The sequence below is a fragment of the Cetorhinus maximus genome, chromosome 3 (assembly GCF_964194155.1).
Source record: "Cetorhinus maximus chromosome 3, sCetMax3.hap1.1, whole genome shotgun sequence".
In the NCBI taxonomy this organism is placed as follows: domain Eukaryota; kingdom Metazoa; phylum Chordata; class Chondrichthyes; order Lamniformes; family Cetorhinidae; genus Cetorhinus; species Cetorhinus maximus.
Window position 1 is genome coordinate 70,905,708 of NC_135881.1, and position 19,586 is coordinate 70,925,293.

At 41.4% G+C, this 19,586-nt stretch overlaps 1 protein-coding gene across 7 annotated transcripts in view; it reads left to right on the forward strand.

The window, feature by feature from the left end:
* The window catches only part of tbc1d5 (TBC1 domain family, member 5), a 551,970-nt gene that overhangs the window by 53,531 nt on the left and 478,853 nt on the right, over positions 1-19,586 (forward strand). The window contains exon 1 of one of the 7 annotated variants that reach the window (XM_078538529.1): positions 16,728-16,748. The exons of the other annotated variants lie outside the window; for them this stretch is intronic. The gene's annotated coding sequence lies outside the window, so the exon portion shown is untranslated. Of the gene's footprint in view, positions 1-16,727; positions 16,749-19,586 lie in introns of those variants that run through there. 7 annotated transcript variants of the gene reach the window in all.

Below are 19,586 nucleotides of genomic sequence, written 5' to 3' on the forward strand. Positions count from 1 at the left end.
ACCTGGTGTCCTTGTAAAGTCTCTCAGCATCTGCTAGAAAAAATATAAATGACATTATTCAAAATTTAAACAGAATGCAGCTATCCAAGGACCATAATTTTGTTTTTGTTTATTAAAAGTGTGCTGGTTATTATTCAGAAATTTCAGTATCAACAGCTCAAGAATAAAATTGCTTTGGTAATTTAAAAAGATCATTAAGACTACAGCGGTGCACAAAGCTTTTTTTTTAAATAGTAAGGCAAAATTGAACCCAACTGCCTGACATCATCACTGTACTTAGAATCATAGAATGTTTATGGCACAGAAAGAAGCTACCTGGCCCAAGCCTCATTTATATCCAAGAATAATAGCTGTGTTCTCATATTATTTATTTTTGAATCTATCCTTGACTCCTCTGTCCTTGCAAACTACTGCCCCAACACCAATCACCCCTTTGGCTCCCAAATCTGTGCCCATCTTTCCCAGATTCCATGTCTGAATCTCCCCCCCCCCCACCCCGCTCCCAATCAGATTTCTGTTCCTATAACAATACTTAACAAAGTTGCAAATAACATTCTTTGTGACTATGACAAAGGTAAACTATCACTCCTCGTTCTTCTGGACCTGTCTGCGACCTTTGACACAGTTGACCACACCATCCTTCTCCAATGCTGTCCTGGTTGGGATTACACTTACCTGGTTCCATTCTTATCTATCTACCTGTAGCCAGAGAATCGTCTGAAATAGCTTCTCTTCCAACTTCCACATAGTTACCATTGGAAATCTCTGAGAATCTGTTCTTGGCCCCCTCCTACATGCTGCGCATGTCTCCTACATGCTGTACATGCTCTCCTACATGCCCTACAATGTCTCCATCTACATGCTAGTCCTCGGAGACACTATCCGAAAACACAGATGCTAGACATGTATGCTGCCAACAGCCAGCTCCACCACACTACACAGTCATTCAACTCCTTGCTAGACCATCCCATTTTCAACCTTGGCATTCTATTGTCATTGAGTTGAGCTTCAGAGCCCATATTTCCTCCTTCACCAAAACCACCTTCTTCCACCTCCAATACATCATCCATCCTCATTCCTGCCTCAGCTCATCTGTTGAAATCCTCATTCATTCCTTCTAGACTCAACTATTCCAAGCTCGCTTTCCCATGTTTTACCCTCCATGAACACTGAAGTTATTCAAAATTCTACTGCCCATATCCTAACTCTCACTAAGTTCCTTTCATCCACTATCCCTATGCGCGCTGACCTACATTGTCTCACGCTTCCGCAATGCCTCAGCTTTAAAATTTGCATCCTCGTTTTGAAATTCCTCTGTAGACTCATCCCATAATTTTCTCTGTAAGCTCCACATACCAACTTCCAGATCTCTGTGCTCCTCTGACACTGGCCTTTTACATATTCCCTCCATTTGCCCAACCATTGGCAATTCTGTGTTCAATTGCCTGGAGCCTGTGCTCTAGAATTCCCCATTCAAAACTCTGCAGATCCATCTGGTCCTGCAAAACCCTCCTTAAAAACCAGCTGTTTGATCATGTTTTTGGTTTCTATTCTAATATTTCACTCTGGCTTGGTGTTCATTTTTTGCTGGTGAATCTGTGAAGTGTCTTGGGACAACATTTTAAAGGTGCTATGTAAATACAAGGTACTGTTATGCAGTTTTCACAAGTTTTAAATGCTTAGAGGTATGTGGAACAGGAAAAATAAACATGTAATAGCAAAAGCAGCAACTTGCATTTATATAGTGTCTTTCATGTAGAAAAATATCCCTGTGCACTTCATCGAAGCAAAAATGGATGCAGAACCAAATAATAGTAGGGATGACCAAAAGCTTCCTTAAAGTTATAGGTTTTAAGCATCTTAAAGGAGGAGAGAGAGAGAGCTGAAGAGGGAGAGGGGCTTAAAGAAGCTGCCAATGGTGAGGCAAAGGAAAGATGAAGGGATGGTTGCGGAAAGTTTGTGTGACTGGTGGAGGTTGCAGAGCCATGAAGGGATTTAAACTGGAGGTGGTGGGTACCAGGAGCCATTGCAGCTAAGTGAAGACAGAAGAGATTGGTGATCAAGCTTTAATATGGCGCAGAGTATGGACAGCAGAATTTTGGATGAACCAGTGTTTACAGTGTGTGAATGATGGGATGTTGATCAGGAGAGCATTGAATAGTTAAGTCTGCAGGCTAAGACTGAATCAATAAAACCATGACTTTTCAAAGCCAACATTTTACAAGATTTGTTATATTGCGGTTGATGCAAAATATCCCTAATTTATATTGTAAACCTGGGTGTTGTATTTGACTGTGAGATGATGCTTTTGTCTCCACATCCCTTACCGTTTTCCCCAATTGCACTCTCGATTGAAAACGTCCTAACGTGGAGCATTTTGTGCAAGTAGGAAAGTAGGTTACGTTGAGCATATCAAATCTACAGCACAAAACAGGCCATTTGGCTCAATTCGTCCATTCTGTTATAATAAAAACAGAAAATGCTGGAAAACTCTGCAAGTCTGACAGCATCTGTGGAGCGAGAAACAGAGTTAACGTTTTGAGTGCGTATGACTCTTTCCTGGGATGAGAAGATTGTCCATGTGGGGGCTATCAGAGCTGCAAGAGTGGTGGGGGTGGGGTGCTGCCAGAGCTGTGAAAGAGAGCGCACAAACTGGAGAAGAGCAGGTGCTACGTATGCGCAAAATTTAAATGTTCGAATTATGTGGAAAAACAGCATATTGGCAACATGCAACATAGGACAGTGGCCTCAAACACGGGACCATTCCGTAAAATAAGGAATGGTTAGTCGCCCTGGATGCAGGGTTGAAAATATGTTGTGGCAGTGGGCAAATTTGCGCTGGAAACCTCATAAATAGTCTATGAAAACTCAATGATGAGGGTGAAAAATTCAAGAAGGGCTGCCCCCGTGTATTTTGAGTTGGTTAATTTTCCTTAGGAGGATGATATCTGGATCCCCCCAATTGGAAGTCTTACAGATCAGCTATGGTAATGAAATATTGGCTACAGAGATCTCGTAGCTCAGTATTGTGTACAAATGTTGTGTGTATTAAGGAGCCTGGCTAGTTTATTGAATTCTTAATATAGGTTCTTAAAAAGGTTGTTTCTTTGCAAATATTGTGCACATCAGGCGAAGGCTAATAATGCTGAGAAGGAAACACTTTTTTTCCATTTCAGGCACTTAATGACAAAATCTAACTTTTCCAGATCAGGTTTAGGATGGTTCATATGTATGGTAAAATTTGATTGACAGAATTTCTTTTCTCATCTCATACTTTATTTTCTTATAGAGAGCCTTTGCATTTAAGAGTAGTTAAAAGGACATTTTACTCTGCCCCTACATTATGCCTTAATGCTGGTTCAGAAGAGCACCCCTACTAGTTTTCCTCTTCCCACATTAGCCACCCTTTGGTTTATCTGAACTGGATTGCTGATTTAGTGTCAGACGGAATTTTATGTTGTAGTCCATGCCTGCAAGGAACTGAACTATTGTTGCCAAAGCTCATTCCGTTTGCAATCCAAAGACAGACTTTCAGTCCTCATTACTAGTGAGTTCAAACACAGATTCCAGAGTTAAAGACCACTGTCCCACGTGATTCCTAACGTAAGGCCTTTTCACTTACATAATGATTTCTTGCAGTACAAGAAAGAATGACTCTACAGCACCAGAGTGGTGTTTAAAAAAAAAAAGAAAATTTGCTGGTGGCCCGCCCTCCCCAACATTTTTCTAAGTACTTGAACGTTAAGTGATCAACACAACCCAGAAGAACTCTTTGCCATTCTTTTTGGTGATAGTGTTTGCACTTGCCTCTTCAGTTGATTTTCAGCAGCTCTCGGGTAGCACTTTGTTTACTTCATCCCTGAAACACAGTAAACTAAATAGGACACATGACTTTTGGAAAGCACCCCACCTACAGATGTTCCCTAAGAACCCAGGAGACATGACTGGCGATTTGCATTTCTAATGGGAAGTGTGAATCTGTTTCTATTCCTGTGGGATATTGTGTGTAAGTGCAAACAGGAATCACTATTCTGAATAGCCTGTTTAGGACTATTGCCTGGCAACTAATGTACATTGATTTTGCTGTGATATTTTTATATTTTTATTTGGATCTTTTATTCTATGAAAGGCCAAATAAGGGCACAACTTTCTTGATGTATAGGCCTTGCATAGCTGGCTGCAACATGAGGATAAACCTGTTGAGATTTGCTGATGGCCAGGCTTTTCAAAAAATGGGCCTTCCCAGTTGCTGGCCTTGTAAATTGCATCAGGTTTATTTTCAGGTTGCAACCAGCTGCGTGAGGCCTATGCTTTCAAACACAGGTACTAACATGGGTCTTGCATTGTGTTAAAACCGTTGTAGACAATGGCTTGTTGAATTTGCCCCTGCTTCATTGGCACTGTCAATTAAATTTGTCAAAGATCTATACATGTAATTTGCCACTTCTATAAGTGCTTTCTTTCTATGAATATATTGTTTAAAATGAGCTCTTGTGTACAGAAACATTTCATTATGGTCAATTTTCTAGTTTTCTTTTAAGCACCAAATAGAAGTCTTTGTTATATTATGTCACATATTCAGAAGCTTGTGAAGTGTGGATAAAAATAGCCACATGTTTCTGCCAAAAACATAACTGACGCATACATTGATTGACTTAATCTTGTACTGCTGTATCTCAAGAAAAGCTGATCAGAATGGTTGTAAACTAAAATGGTAAAATTTCTGTGTCGAGTTAATATCACATCAGATGAAGTTCTTGAGAGGTAGACTGGCTGAAAAATGTGATCCTTTTCTGCTTTATTTCTCAGGAATAGAGTTGCTTTTTAAAATTATTTTTACTCTAAAAGGGGCATGGAAGTAAAACTACCCAAAACCAGCAATGCAAGATTAGGCCTGGTTTGGAAAATGTCATGGGAAAGCTGTGAAGCTTGCAAACATAGGACAGTTGTCAAATTATTTGGTGCAATTTATTGCAAAGGTACTTGATATACTAAGACAATGATCCAGATTTTGTGGTCAGTGGCAAACGAATGGTGCATTAAAATTACACTCGTCTACAGATTTTCAATGGGCTTTGCCCTGGAATTTGCAGTAATTAGGAATCCATTTCAGCGTATCGCAGCCTTTTGGTTTACAGGAGATCTTAGAATTGAGTGAATAGGGTAAGTGTCTGTGTACCTCCTTAACCATTCAGATTGCAGAATTCTTACTATGCCACGCAGTGTAAACCAGGAAGTATAAGCTAAAATATTTAATTCAATGTGAAATGATGCACAGAAAGTAAAATTAAGGGAAGGATGTAAAATGGGTAGAGAGAGATGAGAGACAGGAAAAAAATATCTCCAACAATTAAAATCTGAAAGAAGGCGGCTCCATACTTCTAAAAAATTTAGTTTTTAGCGCTAGAGAGGTTTATGGCAGTAATTGTCATATTACATTGTTAGAAATCCACTTATATAAGAATGGACAAGCCTTAACTTTTCCTGGTTGATTTAGTGGGTATCTAGTGGGTGCGTACAGCAAGTTCACATGTTCCTTGTGTTTCAATGGTGAGTGCTTGTGTAAGGTAATGTTGTATTGAAACCCTGGAAAAGCAGACCAACTTGGACAGTTGCTTCCTGATTTCCACATTTAACTGTGCAATCACTAGAAGTTGCTGTCCCATTTAATAACTGTAAACGCATTTTTGCAATAAAATCAAGGCCAGTGTAATAATAGTAAGTAGTTAGCTTTTTTAAATAATGAAACGGTTTATATATCTCTTGAAAGTGTTGGCCATGGCTCATTAGTAGCATTCTTATCTCCAAATCAGCAGATTATGAATTCACTTTAGAGACTTGAGCACATCTAGGGAAGCTGATACTGTAATGCAGTACTGAGGGAATTTGGCATTTCTCGAGGTGCAGATTTTCAGATAAGACTTTAATCCAAAGCCCCAATTGCCCTTTCAGTTGTATGGAAACAAGCTGGTAGCACTATTCGAAAAGAGTGAGAGGAGTTCTCCTAGTCTCGTGACCAAAATGTATCCCTCAAACAACATTACTGAAAAAATATTATATGGTTATAACTCATTTCTGTTTTGTGAGACCTTACTGTGTGCAAATTGGCTGCTGCATTGTCCAACATTGCAACAATGACTGGACCTCAGGGCATCATAGAACACATATGAAATGTTCTGTAATGAGAGGGTGAGAAGCCAAGGGTTAGGTTCATATTTGAACCGCTGACAAAGATAGGAGTAGGTTTGAGGTTCTGCAAATGGATTTCTAGGAACTAAATTCTGCTTCTAGAAGCAAAACAAATCCAGGGTAATAACCTGTGCCTTAGTGTTGAGGGGTGAAGGGAGTGCTTCATAACACTGCATCGACCTTCCTTTATTGCCACTGGGTGAAAATCATGAACTCCCTCTGGCCTGATCTTGAGGAGCATGTATTGGGATGGGACCTCAAAAATAGTCAGAATGATTACACTGTTATTAAAATGCAATGCGTATATACACACTTAAGTGAGCCAAATCAAACCCTGAGTCCAGCGAGGATTTGAGACCAAGAGCTGGCTGGTGTAGCCACTTTATGGAATGAAACAGCCTAGTGTTGCGGCAGAAGACCAAGATTGCTCTGAGACTACTGAAGGACCTCGATGTCAAAATTACCTGTTTCTAGCAGATCGTCGTCAGACAGCAGCAAAAACTCAAGTATCCATTATGTCACATCAGCAAAGTGGATGAAATGGCCATGAATTTCGATATGCCCAGCAGGAAAACTGTGGAGTGGAAAGGCTTGAAAACGGTTCTAGTGAAAACGACTGGTCACAAGAAGGCGAGATTCACGTGGTACTAGCCTGCATGGCTGATGGAACAAAATTAAAGCTGATTTTTTCTTTCTAACTTAAAACCATGCCGAACATAAAGTTTCCTGCAGGAGTTTTTGTGCATGTCCATGACAATGGTTGTATGGATGAAGATGGAGTGAAGTCATGAATCAATAGTGTGTGGTGTAGGCATCCTGTCGGGCCGTGTAAAGAATGCGGCTTATTAGTGTGGGACATGTTCAGACCCCTTATAACCAATAAGATAAAGAGGTGCTTGGGAAGAAATAATATCCACACTGCAGTTATACGGGGGGATCTAACATCCATAGTTTAACCTTCATGGATACATGCCTCAACAAGCCATTCAAGCATGATGCTTGCACCAAATGGAATGGTTGATGGAGGAAAAACCTTCACCAAGAGTGGAAATATGCTTGCTGCCCAGCTTGATGTTTCATGTGGTTTCATTATCAAATTGTTGGATGCTGTTTGTATACTAAATGTTATCAGGTCAATCAAAAAATGTGGAATATCCATTGTAATGGATGGCGAGGAAGATGATTTGTTGTAGAGGGATGATTCTGAACCCAAAAGTGCCACATTTGATTCAGAGTGCGATCCTTACAATAACGGTAAAGCCAAAGTGACTCAGTGAATTCGATGAACCCTTTGCGTTGGATGCTGAAGGCAATGAATTTGACAGTTTTAAAATGCTTTGGTTGTAGTTGGTTATCTTTGTACAATTCATTCAATAAACTATGTCACAATGATTTAAAATGAATTAGCGGTGTTATGTGGTTTTTAACATTGCAAAATGGCGACCACCCACACCTACACCAGCAGTTCACGTTTCATACTCGGTGTATAAGTCTTTCTCATTTTTGGAAGGATTTTTGGAGGTTTCAAAGGCTGTGAGCTTGTGATTTACAGTAACATTACCCTTTGTAATTTAACTCTGAGATTTTAATTGCTAGTTAAATAGGTGGATACAAATTTCTCATGGCGAGCAATTCAAAACTTCCAGGGTGTAGTTGATTTATTATTCTTATTAAAATCAGCAGTTATCGATGAATTGCATCACTTGCCCCAGGACAGTACTGGAAAACTGGAGTTTCTAGAGGTTTAAGCTACTGCATTGACTTAAAACAATAATAAATTTGTTGCTTTGAATATTTTGTCTGGTAGCTTTCATTCTGCCTTTCAAAGAAATATTTGTACATGTATTATTGCTCAAAATTATTTATCTATGCACCACCTAGTTTTCATTAGGAATAATGGATAATGAACTTAAACTATGCTGGAAATTATGTCAACTTTTGTCAAAATTTATCAAATCCCATTGCCATACTGAAGAGAGACCAATGTGGAGGGGGTGAATGTTTAAAGCGGTGGATAAGGTGTAATGGAGCCAGTCAAACAGGCTGCTTCATCCTGGATGGAGTCGAACTTCTTGAGTGTAGTTGGAGCTGCACTCATGCAGGCAAGTGGAGAGTATTCTACCACGCTTCTGATTTTGAGATGGTAGACGGGCTTGAGGGATCAAGAAATGACTTCCTTGTTGCAGAATTCCCAGTTTCTGACCTCTTATAGCTACAGTATTTATGTGGATGGTCCAGTTAACTTTCTGACCAGTGGTAACTCTGCAGGATATTGATGGTGTGGGATTCAGTTATGATCATAGAGGGAGCAGAGACTTCAGTCCATAAAACAGCACATGAAAGGGGAGAGAGCGCAGACACTTTAGGCCATAAAACAGTGTGAGAAAGGGGAGAGAGAGAACAGAAACTTCTCACGCTGTTTTTATGGGCCGAAGGGGAGGGAGAGAGAGAGAGTAAAGACTTCAGCCCATAAAACAGCTCGAGAAGCTGAGAGTGGAGCCTTTGAGCCGTAAAACAGGGCAAGAAGGAGAAAAGAGAGAACGGAGACTTCAGGCCATAAAACAGCACGAGAAGGGAGAGAGAGAACTAAGACTTTGAGCAATAAAATGGCACGAAAATGGGGAGAGAGTGGAGAATGGTCCATAACACAACACGAGAAGGAGGAGAGAGATCGGAGACTTTGAGACAGAAATTGGCACAAAAAGGGGGAAAGCAAGAGAGAGAAACCATAAAACCGTGTGAGAAAGGGGAGAGAGAGAGAGAGCAGCAATTTCTCACACTGTTTTATGGGCCGAAGGGGGTGGGGGGGGGGCAGAAAGTACAAACTTCAGCCCATAAAACAGTGTGAGAAGCTGAGAGTGGAGCCTTCGAGCCGTAAAACAGGGCATGAAGGAGAAAAAAGAGAATGGAGACTTCAGGCCATAAAATGGCACAAAAAGGGGGAAGGAGAGAGAGAGAGCAGAGACTTTGAGACAGAAAATGGCGCGAGAAGGGGGAAAAGGGAGTGGAGACTTCAGGCCATAAAACAGTGCGAGAAGGGGAGATAGAGACTATAAAATAGCGTGAGGAGGAGAGAGCGAGACCATAAAACAGCTTGAAGGAGTGAGAGAGACCATAAAATAGTGTGAGGAGGAGGAGAGAGAGACCATAAAATAGTGCGAGAAGGGAAGAGAGAGGGACCATAAAATAGCACGAGAGGGAGAGGCCATGAAATGGCACAAAAAGGGGAGAGAAGGAGACAGGCCATAAACCAACACGAGAAGGGCGGGGGAGAGAGGCCATAAAGCAGCACGAGAAGTGGAGAGGGAGAGAGACTGTAAAACAGCACGACAAATGGAGAGAGAGAGGAGAGACCATAAAACAGCATGAGAAGGGGGGGTGGGGGGGGGGAAGAGAGACTGTAAAACAGCGCAAGAAGGGGAGAGAGAGTCCATAAAATAGCGCAAGGGGGAAAGAGAGAGACCATAAACAGCACAAGGGGAGAAAGAGACCATAAAACAGTGTGAGAAGGGGATGGCGAAAGAGAGGGAGGGTGGAGACTTTGACCCATAAAACAGCTGGAGAAGGGGAGAGAGAGCAGAGACTTCTGCCCATGAAACAGCGCAAGTGGAGGGGGAGAGAGAGAGAGAGAGAGGAGAGTTCAGCCCATAAAACAGTGGAGAAGGGAAGGGAGAGAGAGAGTCTTGACTTTGGCCCATAAACAGCGGGAGAAGGGGAGAGAAGAGTGAGAGTGCGCAGGGACTTTGGCCCATAAACAGCTAGGGGGAGTGGGTGCTCATTCTGTGGACCGACTGACTTTGGAGAAAAATCATAATGTGATGTCACAGGCAAACAGGTAAGTGATTGGTTGGTGAGTATTTTGCTTCTTTAACCTTGAAGTAATTCACTAGTAATTGTAAGGTTTTATTGGTAGTAAAGTTTACTAGCAGAAGTAAAACATTTTTGGAGTAGTAGGGTCATAAATTAAGAGAGTAATAACTTAATTAACACAAAGATGGCACGGCAGGTGAGGTGTTGTAACTGCAGAATGTGGGAGCTCCTGGATACTAGTGTGATCCAGGGTAATCACGTCTGCAGCATGTGCCTGCAGTTTGAGGAGCTTTGGCTCAGAGTCACTGTGCTGGAGATTGAATTGCAGACACTGTTACGCATCAGAGAGGGGAAAGATTACCAGGACACTTTATTCCAGGAGGTGGTCACATTCCTTGGGTTAAGCAGAACCTGATTTGTTACCTGAGGCAAGTGCCAATTAGCATAGGGTCAAACAGATTAGAGAATTAAACGTGTGGCTCAAAAATGGTGTGGGAAGAAGAGGTTTCAATTCATGGGGAACTGGCATCAGTACTAAGGGAAGAGTGAGCTATTCTGTTGGGATGGGCTCCACTTGAACCAGGTTGGGACCAGTGTCTTGGTCAATTGTATAACTGGGCTTGTGGACAGGGCTTTAAACTAACAGGGTTTGGGTGAAGGGAGATTTAGAAATCCAAAGAGAAAGGTTGAAGCTTCAGAATAGTACAGTAATGTGGGTAAAGACAAGCAGAGTGGGACAGGAAGGCACAGGGAGTTTATCAAAAATTGTACATCACTGAATAATTGCAGGGAATAGAAGTAAAAAAAAAATGAAATTAAACATTATTTATCTGAATGCATGAAGCATCTGCAATAAAATGAACTAGTGGCACAAATAGAGGCAATTAATTAGATCTAATCGCCATTACAGGGACAAGGTTACAAGGTACGCAATATTTTGGAAAGTCAGATGGAGTGGCAGAGGAGGGGTGGTAGCCCTTAATAATAAAGGATTGTGAGTTTCATATTCTCAGCACTGAGTAAAGAAATTTCTTCTGAATTCCTTACTGGATTTTTTGTTGACTGTTTTAAATTGATAAATAAGTGGAAACATTCTCTGTAACCACTGTATCAAAATCTTTCATAATTTTCAAGACCTCAATTAAGTCATCCCTCAACCATCTCTTTTTTCCAAGAGGAAAGAGCTCCAGCCTATCGATCCTTTCCTAATATGTGTACCCACGTATTTCGGGCATCATCTTTGTATATATTCTCTAGTGCCTCTATATCCTTTGTATAAAATGGTGAACAGACTTACTTAAGGGACTAAAAGTTGACAAATTCCCAGGACTTGATGCCTACACCTAGGTGTAGATAGCTGCGAGATGTTGTGCGAGCAATGATTTTCCAAAATTCCTTAAATTTGGGAACGATCCCATTAGATTGAAATTTGTCAAATTTTACAGTCCTTTTGGGAGAGAAAAAGCAGTGAACTACAGGCCAGTTAGCCTAACATCAGTTGTTGGGAAAATGCTGGAATCAATTATCAAGGAAGTTTTAAGAAAGCATTTAGAAAAGCATAGCATGATTAGAACAAGTCAACCTGGTTTTACTGAAAGGAAACCTTGTCTGACAAATTTATTAGAAAAAGTCCTTTGGTATTACAGAACTTAAGCATTACTGCAAAAATAGACATGTTAAAGCTTTTCGCCTTGCGCTCGTCACAATATCACAAGAATACCAACACAAGCGGAAAACAACAATTTTATACTGTATGTGAAGAGAGTGCTGATTGGTTGGAAAGCGAACTCTGTTAGAGGCGTTGCCATGGAGAATGTACCAATGATGGTGACTGACAGTTAACTGCCAAGCACTGTTTGAAATTTAAACCAGGCAGCTTGACCCTGATTGGTCAAGGCATTTCCCTGAGGAATGAGTTAGCAAATGGCTGTCACTTATTTTGTTTAGCTAAAACAGGCACAATGTGTGTACATCTTCTTTCTCCCTGCAAAGAACAGGGCCTTGTGTATTAATATATGTAGCTTCTAGTGCATGCAAATGTGCTGCACTTCGAGCCTGGCTGACAATCTTAAATTGTTTGTCAGTGTAATTTTTAGCACACTGAGGATTATTTAGCAAACGTTGCCCAATCGCGGAATCAAATCTAATGTTGGACACTCTTTTGAATTTTGCAAGCAGAGGCTGGTTGGGTACGGTCTGTACCTTGCCTGTTGTGAACAGTGGCTGGGACATGCTGTGTGATACAATCTGCCAGTCTTTGTGACGTATGGCCTACATAGCTCATACCTGGAACTTCTGGGGCAGAGACTGGGCATCAGTGGGCTGGTTTCAAGTTGGCAGGCAGTGAATGGTGGAGTGCCACAAGGATCAGTGCTGGGGCCTCAGCTATTTACAATCTATTTTAATGACTTAGATGAAGAGACAGAAAGTAATGTATTTTATGTTTTTTGATGATACCAAGCTAGCCGGAAAGGTAAGCTGCAGGACGGACACAGGCTGCAAAGAGATAGAGATTGGGTAAATGACTGGGCAACAATATAGCAGATGGAGTATAATGTCATGAAGTGTGAAGTTATTCACTTTGGTCATAAGACTCAAACAAATTTTTTAAAAGACTTGTAAGTGTTGATGTCCAAAGAGACTCTGGTGTGTTCATACAAGGAAAGCAGAAAGTTAGCATGCAGGTACAGCAAGCAATTAGGAAGGCAAATGGTATGTTGGCCTTTATTGCAAGGGGATTGGAGTACAAAAATAAAGAAGCCTTGCTACAATTGTATAGAGTTTTGGTGAGATTACATCTGGAATACTGTGTGCAGTTTGGTCTCCACATTTAAATGCAGCTCCAACAACACTCAAGAAGCTCGATACCATTTAGGACAAAGCAACCCACTTGATTGGCACCCTATCCAGTGCCTTTAACATTCACTCCTTCCACTACCAATGCACAGTTGTCAGCATTGTGTACCATCTTCAAGTTGAACTGCAGCAACTGATCAAGGCTCCTTAGACTGCACATTCCACACTCTCGACCTCTACCACCTAGAAGGACACGGGCAGCAGCTGCAGGGGAACACCACCACCAGCAAGTTCCCCTCCTAGTCACGTACCATCCTGACTAGGAACTTTATCACCGTTCCTTCACTGTATCACCGTTCCTAACAGCACTTACGCCACATGGACTGTAGTGGTTCAAGAAGGAGGCTCATCACTTTCTCGAGGGCAATTAAGGATGGGTAATAAATGCTGACTTTGGATGCCCACATCCTGTGAAAGATTAACAAAAAAGATATACTTGCATTTGAGGCGGTACAGCGAAGGTTCACTAAATTGGTCCCTGTGGTGAGGGGGTTGTCCTATGATGAGTGGCTGAGCAAATTTGGCCTATATTCTCTGGAGCTTAGAAGAATGAGAGTGATCTCATTGAAACCTACAAAATTTCGAAGGGGTTTGATAGGGCAGATGCTGAGAGATTGTTTCCGCTGTTGGGGAATCCAGCACACGAGGGCACAGTCTCAGGAAAGGGGCTGATCATTTGGGCCTCATAAGGAGAAATTACTTAAATCAAAGGGTTGTGAATCTTTGGAATTCTACATCCCAGAGGGTGGTGAATGTTCATTGATTGAGTACATTTAAGGCTGGGACAGAGATTTTTGGTCTTTCAGGGAATTTAGGGATATGGGGAGCGGGTGGGAAAATGGAGTTGAAGCCCAAGATCAACCATTATTGTATTGACTGGCGGAGCAGGCTCAGTGGGCTGTGTGGCCTACTCCTGCTATTTTTTGTGTAATGCTGGTGAATGTAAAGAGAGATGGTTATATTCTGTCTTATTGGAGATGGTCATTGTCCAGCACTTGTGTAGCGCAAACTTGTCGCTTATCAGCCCAAGCTTGAATATTGTCCAAGTCTTGATACATACAGGTACGGACCACCTCACTATTTAAGGAGCTACGAATGCGACTGAACACTGTGAAGTAATCACCAAACAAGCCACTTCAGACCTTATTATGGAGGGAAGGTCATTTATGAAGCAGCTGAAGATGGTTGTGCATAGGACTGTGCCCTGAGGAACTCCTGCCGCGATGTCCTTGGGCTGAGATGAGTGGCCACCAACAATCACATCATCTTCCTTTGTGCTAATTATGACTCCGGCAAGTGGAAAATTTTCTTCCTGATTCCCATTACTTCAATTTTACTAGAGCTTCCTAATATCACACTCGGTCAATAGCTGCCTTGATGCACTATCACCCGACCTCTGGATTTCAGCTCTCTTATGGACCAAGCTGTAATGAGGCATGAAGTTGAGTCGTCCCAGGGAACCAGGACCATTTGTAATATTTTGCAACTCTGAATAAGATTACTGAAATGGATTAAAATTGTCAAAAATGTCATGTGGCGTGCTAAAGAATAATAATGAGTATTTCTTTAGATTAGATTTTATTGCAGGTTCTTCGGCTTTTTATTTTAAAAATTTCAACCTAAAAACTTGTTCAAAACCTGAAATATACATCTTAAATGTACCCGTTCAATGGTTAGTGAGTTGTGCAGGTCTGACTTGCTGCTCTTTTAATTTTCTGTAAGCACTAAATTCTTTTTGCATTATGAGTATATAATTTGTGTCACATCTGTGACTTGAGCAATTATTTGACAAGTCGATTTGACACAATTGCTTTTTATTGCTTTTGGACTTGGCGTAACAAGTTTTTTGGGTGTTCCATGATACAAAATTGAATTGTGGTATTTCATGAAACAGTGAATTCGGTGTTGAGGTAATGAGCTAATGTGTGTTGTGAAACAGTATGGCTTGAAAGAGTTGGGTTTTTTTATGTTTGATACCGATAGATGGATGGTGAGGAGCAATTATTTTGTGTAGTGCAGGCCGTTGTTGACAGTTGGCATGATGGGCAGCAATTTAAAGCACTTCGTTTGTGCATGCCTTGTAATGCATTGCAAACTTCTGGGAAGTTTAGACTTGAGTCAGGAACAAGAAATGGCCATTTGAAGCACACCCTGTAATAAGCATTAGAATACTAGGCTCAGAAATAACCTTATGATAAACTAAATTCATTCCACTCGAATGGTATAAGCCCTTGAACATGAACAATCAACTGAATGTTCAGGCAAATACGGGTGTAACAGTTGAGAATTCAGATACATCATTCTTGTGGTTTAAATGGTGTACAGTACGTGATGTACATTTAGTTGTAACATTTTATGATGTATGATATTCGTGTTTCTGCACGGAGCTTTGTATTTAAAAAATATTATGCATTGCATGCTGTTTAACTGGAAGTGGTGATATTTGTAATACTTTGTTTATATATGTATAACGTGTATGCGACATATGTATTTTCTTTTGTGTCCCATTGAAAACTGCTATGCAAACATTTCCTATAGAATTTGAAATGGTAAAATGTACACATTTAGCCGTCATACCTGTAGGAAGCCATTTCACAGAATTTCCTGTGTTAATCTGATCAGGGTGTTGTCACGGCTCCCTGTCACACCATGGGGTCCAGCTGTGCTGCCAGGTAGATCTGTCGACTTTGCTGATCTCTTCCTCACAACTGCAGCTTGCAGAGTTGTGAATAACTCAATTTATTTTAATTTTTATACGTTTCTTCAGCTTTGCAATTTATCCCTCCCCCTCTGCCAAGTCAGTTCTTGCAGGCAGCTGTCAGGAAAAGGTTTGATTCCTTTTCTTGGTTGCCTGTCCTGAAGATATACAGTTTTCACTACCTGATGATATTTGATAAGACAGTGTTAAGCTTCACATGGATGCTGATCACACTCAGCTCTACCTCAACACCACCTTTCTTCTTCACTGTATTTGAATTATCAGATTGCTCGTCCAGTGCTGGATGAGTAGAAAATTCCTCCAACTAAATATTAGAAGGACCGAACCACTGTGTTCACTCTCTGTAAACTACGGACTCCACCCTTTTCCCTTGCTTCAAAGACAGTGAAGAAGAAAGGTGGTGGTGAGGTAGAGCTGAGTGTGATCAGCATCCATGTGAAGCTAAACACTGTCTTATCAAATATCATCGAGGGGCAAAATTTAAATGAGAAATAGCAGGGACGAAGGATAATTCCTTGGGGGCCACCAGAGGTAACAGTGCGGGAGTGGATAGAGAAACCTTGCAGGTGATGGTACTCTTCCTATGATTGGATTGATAAGAATAGAAACATGCAAGTGCAATCCCACCCAGCTGGATGATGGTGGATAGCTGCAGATTGTTAAAAAGAGAGAAAAGGCATGTTGGAGATGGTGTGGTAGTATGCAAGGTTGGAGGAGTTAAGGTTAGTTTTATTTTGAGGAGAGGGGTGATGACAGCAGATTTGGAAGAGAGAGAGACGGTATCTGAAGGGAGAGAATTGTTAACAATATCAGCTAACATGGGAATCAGGAAGAGAAGTTGGGTGGTAAGCAGTTTAATGGGGGTTGGGCCAAGGGAGCAAGGGGTGGGTCTCTTGGAAGAGGTGAGGTTGGAGAAGGCAGGAGGGGAGATGGGAGAGAAACTAGAGAATGGTGCGTTTTCGGGGCTAGAATGGATTGGGGGGAATGTTTGGCTGCTGGGATCACAGGACCTCTGGTTTCTTCCTGTTGCCCTGTTGGAAAATCTCGTTCCTTCAGCTACATCAAAAATTGCCTACATGGTAAAATTTCTGTCTGTAATTCATTACAGATGAGTTCCTGCATTGTTTAAAAAATCAAAGATGCACAAAACATTACTTTGGTACTTCAGAACATTGTAAGTCTCCTCTCTCTCAGCTATAATATTAGACTTAAATGCAATTAAAACTTCCAAATAGAAAATGTTATGCTCCTGGTTATTGTTAATTAACATAATATATGACAATTGAAGTGGTAGGTATGCTTGTGTATTACAGGACACATTGAGGAGCTGGGAGATGCAAAACTGAGATGTTGCAGCAGCAGTACTTGTTGGGAGGGTGTAATAATAAGTGATAATTTTCCATAGGCAGTTACCATTACAAGCGAGAACAAAGCAACTTATGATGGAGCAATTTGGCAGAAAGTGCTTGCAAATCTAACATTTTAATATATTACACTTCTTATCATCTGTGATGTTCCATATACTGAAGAAAGTTAATATGCAAGTACAGCAAGCAATTAGAAAAACAAATTGTCTGTTAGCCTTTATTACCGAAGGATTGGAGTACACAAATAAATAATTTTTGCTGCACTTAGATAGACCCTTGGTGAGTCAAAACATGGAGTACTGTGGACTAAGAAAGGATATACTTAGCTTTTGAAGGTGTGCAATGAAGGTTCACCAGACTGATTCCTGGGATGAGGGGATAGTCCTATGAAGCGAGATTGAGTAGACTAGGCCCGTTTTCCCTAAAGGTTAGAAGAATGAGAAGTGATCTCATAAGGGGCTTGACTGGATAGATGCAAAGAGAATATTTCCCCAATTTGGGGAGTCCAGGGCATGGGGTCACAATCTTAGATGAGCGGTTGACCCTTTAGGACTGAGATAGAAATTTCTTCATTCAAAGGGTTATGAACCTTGGAATTTGCTGCGCCAGAGAACTGTGGATGTTCTGTTGTTAAGTATATTCAATTCAGAGAGTTTTTTTGGCTACTAAGGGAATTGAGGAACATGGAAATAATGCAGGAAGGTGTAGCTGAGGTAGATGATTAGCTATAACTTTATTGAATGACAGAGCGGCATGAGGGGCTGAATAGCCTATTCCTGATTCTATTTCTTATGTCCTTTTACAAAGCTGTAAAATATAGCCTTCCATCTGATTTTGTTGCCTCTGTTTTACAGTTTCTCTCCCTGTCCCTTCCCTAGTGCTTCTGTCTTTCTCTTGTCTTCGCTTTTAACTGCAAAGCGAAGGATGGTGTGGTTGGGAAAGGAACCACCAATTTTTGTGGTTACATTTTTAATATGAATTGTGGCTTTCTTCCCATCCCTTTCTCCCATTCCTCATGATTTTCCCCTCATCCTCTCAGTTATATCCCCTAGCTCTTCACCTTGTTAATTGTACTTTAATGCCCACCACCTGCATACAATTAACTGGGAATTCACTTGTGCCCCAATTGTTACTGCTGCAGGAGGCTTGGCTTATTTCTTGCACTTTTTAGAAGCAGTAGAAGGCATGGCAGGTCAGCTGTCCAAAAGGTTTCTTCGATCGTGTTTTGTTAGAAAGGGTTGCAGCAGAAAAGGTAACAAAAAGCAGCATCATGCCTCTGACATCCCAGGAGAAAGTGCTTCAAGCATCAGTAGTAGTGGCAACCGACTAATGGGATGCGGGCGTCGCTGGCTAGGCCAGCATTTATTGCCCATCCCTAATTGCCCTTGTTCAGAGGGCATTCAAGAGTCAATCACATTGCTGTGGGTCTGGAGTCATATGTAGGCCAGACCAGGTAAGGACAGCAGATTTCCTTCCCTAGGGAGCCCGTTAGTGAACCAGATGGGTTTTTACAACAATCAACAACCATTTCATGGTCATCATTAATTCTAGATTTTTATTGAGTTCAAATTCCACCATCTGCCATGGTGGGATTCGAACCCGGGTCCCCAGAACGTTATCCCGGATCTCTGGATTCCTACGATTGCGCGATCGCCTCCCCATTGGATGGTGACATCCACCCAGTTAAGGTAAAAGTTGGTGAAACAGTTCTACCCCTAGAATATGGAGGGACTAAAGTTGTCCTGAATGATCAGGATTACTACTTGTTTAGAGATGGAGATATTCTTGGACAATACACAGCATGAGTTTTGGATGTTCCTCTCAGTTTTAAGAAACTGACCATTCCATGAAGTGCCTGCCTTTTTGTTTCAGCCTGTAAATACCATTTTTGAGCTTTGGTGCAATAAACTTATTGTTAAACAAAAAAACAAAGTAATAGACAGAAACTGTGGTGGTTAGGTGAAGAGGTGCCTGTTTGCAATATGTATCCCTGTAAATAAATGCTCATAAAAGTATGTAGAGATTGGCTGTATTTCTGTCCTTTGGCACCTGGTTTTCTGGAGCGGAATACACTTTCTCTATCTTTTTTCCTGCTTCTTTGCCATTCATATATCCATAGAACTCCATAGAGGCTTTTAGCAGGTACAAGGGAAGCAAATCAGCGGAGGCATTAGTGGAGTACAGAAAGTGCAGGGTGGAACTTAAGAAAGCAATTAGGAGAGCAAAGAGGGGATACGAGAAAGCTCTGGCTGGTAAAAGTTGGGAAAATCCCAAGGTATTCTATAAGTGTATCAATGGGAAGAGGATAACCAGGGAAAGAGTAGGGACCAAAGGGGCAATCTGTGGGTGGAGCCAGAGGACATTGGTAGAGTGTTGAGCGAATACTTCACATCCGTCTTCACCCAAGAGAATGAGGAGGAAGGTATGGAAATCGGGGAGAGAGACTGCGAGGTTCTTGAGCAAATTGGTGTAGGGAGTGACAAAGTATTGGAGGTGTTGGCAGGCTTAAAAGTGGACTAATCTCCAGGTCCGGATGATTTGTGTCCCAGACTGCTGAGGGAGGCAAGGGAGGAGATCGCAGTGGCTGTGACCCAAATTTTTAATTCCTCTCTGGCCACGGGGGAAGGTGCCAGAGGACTGGAGAA